This window comes from Azolla caroliniana, unplaced genomic scaffold (genome assembly GCF_043228905.1).
Source record: "Azolla caroliniana isolate FFs.n. ecotype wild unplaced genomic scaffold, voAzoCaro1.0.p SCAF_18, whole genome shotgun sequence".
Lineage (NCBI taxonomy): Eukaryota > Viridiplantae > Streptophyta > Polypodiopsida > Salviniales > Salviniaceae > Azolla > Azolla caroliniana.
Window position 1 is genome coordinate 11,010,160 of NW_028230453.1, and position 8,138 is coordinate 11,018,297.

At 40.4% G+C, this 8,138-nt stretch overlaps 1 pseudogene; it reads left to right on the forward strand.

Moving 5' to 3' along the window:
• The first annotated feature begins 2,641 nt into the window (after positions 1 to 2,641).
• On the forward strand, positions 2,642 to 4,381 carry LOC147852413 (uncharacterized; annotated as a pseudogene).
• Positions 4,382 to 8,138: the final 3,757 nt, after the last annotated feature.

An 8,138-nucleotide genomic window follows, 5' to 3' on the forward strand; every position in this document is an offset into this window, starting at 1 on the left:
CAGTTGGCACAACCGAATCCGAGTCGGTCGACTTGGAGAGACCAAACAACTATGAGTCTGAGTCGGTAGAGCTGTTACGATCAATCGAGGAATACGAGTTGGAGTCGTCCAACCTTGCGAAGCCGATCAACATACATGAACCCGAGCCCAGAGTAGAGTCAACAGAGACATTTGAACGAGAGCCGAGAACGAATGGAAGGAGATACCCACTTAGAGAAAGGAGAGCACCGACAACATATGCCAGTCAATACATCCTCTTGACTGAGGAAGGTGAGCCAAAGTGCTATGATGAAGCCACATCTGACAAGCATAGCCTTAAGTGGCTGAGTGCAATGCAAGACGAGACGGACTCCTTGCGTGAAAACTACACCTACGACATGGTAGAATTACTGAAAGGTAAGAGAGCACTCAGGAACAAATGGGTCTATAAGGTGAAGACTGGAGAAGTCGACATCGCGCCTAGGTATAAAGCCCACATAGTGGTGAAGGGGTTCTAACATAAAAAGGGCGACGACTTCGACGAGATATTTGCACCAGTCGTGAAGATGACATCCATCCGAAATGTTCTAAGCATAACTGGCAACATGAACCTAGAGATCGAACAGTTTGATATCAAGACAACATTCTTGCATGGGGAGTTGGATGAAGAGATCTACATGCAACAATCCGAAGGCTTTGAGGAGAAAGGGAAAGAGAACCTGGTGTGTCAACTGAAGAAAATCTTGTAAGTGGTACAAGAATTTTGAATGCTTCATGGTGGAACATGAGTTCCAAAAACCACAGGCAAATCACTGTGTGTTCATCAAAAGGTATGGCGAAGGTGACTTCTTGATTCTCTTATTATATGTATGTGACATGTTGATAGTTGGTCAAGATACAAGGAAGATCGGAAGCTTGAAGAAAGCTCTAGAAAATCGTTTGCCATGAAAGATCTTGGACCGGCTAAATAGATCTTGGGGATACACATAGTTCGGGACAAAACTAAGAAAGTGTTGTGGTTGTCACAACAGAAGTATGTGACGAAGATCTTGGAAAGGTTCAACACGTCAGAAGCAAAGCCAGTTGGCTCGGTGTTGCCGACAAACTACAAGTTAAATGCAAAACAATGCCCGGGAGGGGGAGAAAGAAAAGGCTGAGATGAGGAAAGTACCATATGCCTCAGCCGTCTGCAGTCTAATGTATGCTATGGACTGCACGAAACCAGACATAGCTTTTGTTGTGGGGACAAGATAGTAAGCCGATACATGAGTAATCCAGGAAGAGAACACTGGTCAGCGGTGAAATGGATGCTCGGGTACTTAAAAGGCACCTTGAGGTTATGCTTAAGGTATGGTGTTGGAAAACCCATGCTCGAAGGGTTTACCGACTCAGACATGTCGGGGGATTAGACTCAAGTCGATCCACCTCGGGGTACATGATGGACAATATAGGGGGTGTCGTGTCGTGGCAGTCACGACTGCGGAAGTTCGCGGCCTTGTCAACCACAGAGGCAAAGTACATGATAGCGGTAGAGGCCAACAAAGAGCTAATCTTGATGAGAAATTTTCTCAGCGAGTTGGGGATGAAGCAAAGGGAGTTCTTGCTTCATTGTGATAGCCAAAGTGCCATACATATAGCAAAGAATGCCATGTACCACTCCGAACCAAGCAAATATAGAGAAGGTATCACTGGTTGCGGGAAAAAGTCGAAGAAGGAGAGTTTACTCTCATGAAGATCCGTACCGACGAAAATGGATCTGACATGCCGACAAAGAACCTACCGATGGACAAACCTAGAGTCTGTCGACAAAAGACAGGACTGATTGATTCCCTCCCACAAGAGTGAAGGGGGAGTTTGTTGGGAATATGTCCCTCCAATGGGAGGAGCCGACTATTTGGGCCTAGAAGAGACGACAGTTGAAGACAAGGAGGAGCCAACTGTTCGGGTCGAGTACCGAGAGTCGAAGAGTCGACAGTAGAGAGTTGGTTGATAATAATAATAATAAAGAGTCGATAGTATAGAGTCGGCTGTAATGATGTATTGTAGGGGCTACATTTGTAAATAGCCCATATGATGTATGAGTATAAATACATCTAGGACAAAAATATAATTGAGAGAGAGTGAGGGTTGAAACAATATTGTGTGTGCCTCTGTTGGTGTTAGTGATACACTAGAGAGAGAGAAAGAGAGCAACGTCATAGTTGAGTGAGATTTGATGCCAAGAGCCCTATGTGGTTGTTACACTCTGTAGAGAGAGAGAGTGTGTGTGTTGTAATATCGTCATCTTGTATATCCACTGGATAGTGAAGATCTGTTCTCCTGTGGTTTTTTCCCCATTTAGGGTTTCCACATAAATCATTGGGTACTGTGCATTTGCTGTTTCCATGTGTATTCTGTATTTCCGAGTTAGTCTTTCTCACAAGTTTGAGATTCGATACTCAACATGTATATGGGGCACAACGAGTTGGGAAACGTGGTGTTACTCTAGAGAAAGTCTTATTGTATGCACAATGATGGATGATACAAAGGTACGAAATGCTTTGTGAGTGAAGATCATACTATCTCATAACTGCCGGTCGTAAAGCACATGAAGAAAGATTGAAAAATAAGGTTAAGGATGTGCCTAAAGATGGAAATCTAGGCAAATAGGGACATGTGACCTATGGACAACCCATGTCTTTTACGACTATGCTTTTGGAATTACAATGGATATCCATGGAATGCAGGATTTGGCATAGAGGAGTTCACCGATGACTCAAATATCACACTTCTTATTGTAACATGGGAGGATGATACTCAAAGGATTCAAGGTTTAGGAAACTAATGTACACTCTTTGATATGGGAGAAAAATCCAAGACAAAGAATAGGACAAGGAGGGGTGACATGTTTGATTAAGAAGGAAATAGAGAAATATGTGTCAATCGTAAAAAATGATGAACATAAATGCTACACATGGCTCAAAATAGAAACACCTAATAATTTTTCCACCTTTGTAGTTCGATGTTACATTTCTCATCAAGATTCTAACATTTATGCTTGTTTGGATAAAGATCAACCTTTTGCCAATCTAGAAGATGATATTGCTTATTTTAAATCCAAAGGGAAAGACATTGTCTTTGGTAACATGAATGCCCGTACAAGAAGTTTCCAACTTGATGTACAACAATCTTTCATGCCACATATCTCAAGGATGCAAGAAGGTATACAAATGTATAACCACTCTTCTAGTGATGAAAAAGATCTGAACCAATTTGGGAAGTTACTCCTACAAATGTGCAATAGTACCGAATTGCTTATTGCAAATGATGTCCCCTTATGGCCCAACACTAATGGTTTTACATGTAGAAAATATAATAGAAATAATGTAATTGAATATGTGCTACTTTTAGAAGGTATTTTGGATTGTATACATAAGTTGTCGCTTGGTGAATAGACATTGGAATCCGATCATAGGGCTTTATGTATTGACCTCAAATGTATACATAGGTTTTATTGTGAGAGGGCCATTGAAGATAATAAACAACCCCACTTGAGGATGAACCTTAAGCGAGCACCCATGTATTCCAAGATGGTTGAGGATATGTTATAAATGACAATGTTACAACATGGTGCCACACTAGAATGTAAATGCGAAGCTTTTAAGAAAGTCATTCTCTCATGTGCAAACAAATGTTTTTCGACCAAGCACACATCTTGGAAATGCATCAAGAAATGTAGTTCAAAGAAAAAATGGGTTGATAAAGAATGTGATGAAGCTGAAAAGTGCCTCATGATTTTGGATGTAGTTAAGGATAAGGAAAATTACTAAAAGCATTTACATAAGTACAAAAGTCTTATTCAAAGAAAGAGAAGAATATGGGAAGTTACTCAACAATTTCTCCAAACGTAAGAGAAAGTGCATGCATGTGCTATATTTTGGGGAAATCTAAAGGGGAAATGGGTTGAGAATTATGGTGACTTAACTCTTCTTGACTTATCTATGCATTGTAAGAATCTATATGAGCTCTCTGTTGCCAGGAAGATGATATGTTATAGTTCTCTTTCACATATGTATCCCGAAAGGCAAGCGATCTTCAATGTATAAAGGCCGAAATGCTCAAATGGACGAGAAAGGAAGCACATGCATGGATAAGAGATATGTTTAATCATGCATTGCAACATGGTATGCCATATGATTGGACCACAAATTGGATCAAACCTTTACATAAAGGTGGAGATGTAAATAACATAAACAACTATCGAACCATCATGGTTGGCTAGTTAATGGCAAAACTATTCGGATATATAATGGAATCAAAGATATTAAGTGCGTGGGCTAAAGAAAATGGTGCGCTTATGGACAAGGTGGTTTTCGAAAACACCATATCACCAATGATCACCTTGTCACCCTTCAAGTATTAACGAAGGAAAGTCGCCTTAGCGATAAAGGTTTATATTGTTGGTTCGTAGACTTTAAGAGAGCTTTTGATATTGTACCTCGTGACCATCTTTGGAGGCGAATTGAAGAACTCAAGGTGTCAAGTGAATATATGTTTGTAATCTCCTGAATATATGAGAAAATTAATATGTTGCGTGCGTATGAGCAATAAACTTTCAGAATTTTTCGCTAGCACTATTGGTGTGAAGCAAAGATGCCTACTTTCACCAACTCTATTTGGTCTATGCATTGATGAATTGGAAGAAATAATTGCTAAGTTTGTATAGGAAGAAGATGTTGAAGAAGTTGCAATTGGGAATGTTTTCATTATGCTTTTGCTATATGCGGATGATGTAGTGCTTTTTGCAAATACTTTAGGAGATTTGCAAAAGCTTATGAAGGCATTGGAAAAAATTTGCAAGTATACAAAATTAAGTGTTAATAGTTCTAAAACAAAGATTATGCTCATGAAGAGCCAAAAAAGAGATAAGTCATGCATTATGTACAATAATGAGCCACTTGAATGTGTGCAAAGCTTTAAATATCTTGGCCTTGAAGTTCCTTTAAATCATAGATAGAATGAGTGTGCTACACACTGCTTAGAGGCGGGAAATCGAGCATATTATGCAATTGACAACCACATGCAATCCTGGAGATATTAAGTGTTCGGTCCTCAAGAAATACCTTTTCGACACTTTGGTGGCACCGGTGCTTCTCTATGGGGTGGAAGTATGGGCAGTAGCATCCCTAAATCTACGTGGAAAGAGTTTGAAAATGTCCAAAAACATTTTCTTACAAAGTTTTTACAAGTTAAGAAACAAACGCCCTACACCCTCCTCCTTGAGATGGGATCACTTCCCATTGAGATCATGGCCATGTAAAGGGTTGTTGAATATATGCTTAAGGTTCAAAAAAATCCCTCACATCAACTTCCTAGAATTGCATGTGAAGCAAGCAAAAAGATCCAAAAGACACATAAAAGCAAAATTTTGTGTTCCAATTGGATGCAAGATATAGAAAAATGGTTTGGTAGATGGGATGCAAATCACTTGCTTCATGATGCATCACTAGATTCCTCCATAAGTGAGGCCTTGTTTGCAACGCCAATGTATCATGACATGGACAAATGTGGAGGTTCACGCTTCACATGTTATACTACACATGTTGCACCTAACTACAAAATTATATTCTTTGCAGAACGGGGAAATCTTACGCATTGATACATGTTAGAGCCCATCCCGTTATCTGCCATTTGAACCATTGCTTCCATGCGACTTAGCTCACATGCATTGCGATGTGAGACAAGACGTTGTGGCACAAGTGATCAGAGTGGTCGGCTATGCACACTTTGCCCTAAACAAGTTCGAGAGTCTGAGTATCACACTTTGATACAATGCTCTGCCTTTGATCCTACTCGCCCATGCTTTCCACACATCTTTAACCAAGCCCAATCCTTGCACGAGTTTCTCTCACAACCACAATGTGTGTTCTCGATTGCAACATTCTTGAGTACGAGAAGTAGGGAAAAGTTACTTCAGAAGAGGTAGAGATTGCGGACCAAAATGTGCCAAGTTTGACCGGATGGTCGGGTCCGGTGGATGAAAAGAAGTTATGTGCGACAACCACGAGGTGCTCGTGGATGAAAAGAGAAAAAGAATGGAAGGGCAAGACGGCCCGTCGAAAAGACATGAAACAAGGAGCGTGAAAAAGAAAGAAGATATGGAAACAAGTCAAGCTTTACAAATGGAGGTTGAGGAGTCAAGCCAAAAAGGGGAGGGGAATTGAGCAACAAAATCGAAGAAATGGCTTGACCCATGAGGGTGGTTAATGTTGAAGACCTCTATAGGAAGGGGAAAACTATACCTACCTATAAGCTAAGGTCTTGGCATAAAACAAATGACAGATCTGAAGAAGATTCTTGAGGAAAGTAATCTTCATAGCCACATGACTTTGTCCTTGAGAGAATTACTTGGCCTTACGAAAAAGGAGTTCCATGATACAATCATGGACCTTGTAAAAAGAAAAAGGCAACAGTCAGACAAAGAAGAAGAGATACCACAAAAAGCAAAAGCAAAGGCCATAACGATGGCAAGGGACAAAGTCAATGAAGATATGGTGGACAATCACTATACTTGGCCTCATTGGGCACGTGCGGCGATGGAGACGCTAGTGAAGCTTGGAGAAAGAAAGGAAACAGTAGTAGCTTTAATAGACCATGGGTCCGAGATCAATCTTATGTTTATTGAGGACTACAGAAAGTGAAGATGGCCATAAATACTAATCATGGGTGGAAGATCCGTGTTCCTATCACGATCGGTGATGTTGAGATACATCAAAACTTTTTTGTTTAAGACTCAGCATCCCATCCTATCATTCTTGAACAACCATACATAACATCGTCCCGAATGGGAACCAAAGTGTTTGACAATGGTGCGCATTTGCTCGAGTAAGAAGTCTTGATGGAAGGAAGGTCGTACAGTTCTTGACTATACATGTCAACCACAAAAGGAACCAGGATAGTCTTGGAGAAGTTGCTTCAAATTTTTAGATCGAGCTATTTGTGAGCGGGGGGTGAATAGTCCAAAGAAGCATATTCCCCCAAGAAGGAAGAAAGTTCGCGAATTTATGGATGGAGGGTTATACATAGCTAGCCCCTAATGGAGTGTGCAAAATAAGCACATTTGACCAAGAAGAAAAGTCTCAGATGCAAAGTTTCGAGGAAGCTTTAAGAGAAGAACAAATAATGGAAGGCGATGAAAGCAACAAATGGGTTATGGAGGAAGCCTCGTTTAACGACACCATTGGTGAAATAGAGAATGTTGTGGACTTTGAACTCTTATAACCAACAAATAATTCAGATAAACTCCATTAAAATGTATGTTGCCATTGACGAGTATAAATGAAGTATCATGGCCGAGATGGTCGAAGCTAAGACAAAATACAAAACGGTGGACAAGAAAATAAAGCTTGTGGCTATTCCACTACTTGATGATAGTTGGCAAAGAATGAAGTTGCATGGGATCTAAGCCTAAGGAATCCAAGAGGAATCTGACATACCTTCACTAAAGACACAAGAGAGAAACTTTGTATTGGGAAAGATGAATTTCTCTCCAGAAGTCACATTTCGGGAAATGCTCGAAAGACATGGGAAGAAGAAGAAGTCACATTTCTCTTGCCAAAAGATGCTCGAAAGACATGGGAAAGCATTTGCATTCTATCCAAACGAAATTGGATGTGCCAATCCAATGATAATAGAACCAATGGTGATATGCACAATACCGCACATGTCGTGGAACCTAAAGTCGATACCAGTCCCAAAAGCGCACATTCCAAAATTAATCAAGCTCTTGAAAGAGAAAATCGAGATGGGAATTCTAGAACCATCGAATGCTTCTTACTCAAATAGGTGGTTCATGGTACCAATGAATAATGGGACCTTAAAGTTCATACAACACCTTCGACCAATGAATAAGGTACGAATGTGCAGTCCACAACAGAGACATCACAATAATGAGGACCCTGATAGGATTGGTACGAATGTGCATCTTCCCTCAAGGTGCAACCAACTCTGTAGCACACATGGTAAATGCGATGAATAAAGTATTAAGAGATTGCACTCCTGAGAGAACGATGTCATTTTTGGATGAGATACCAATCAAGGGTTCTTTGGAAGAAGAAAAGGATGAATCAAAGGATGGGGTTGGGTGTCGAAGATTTGTGATAGACCACATTAAAGATTGT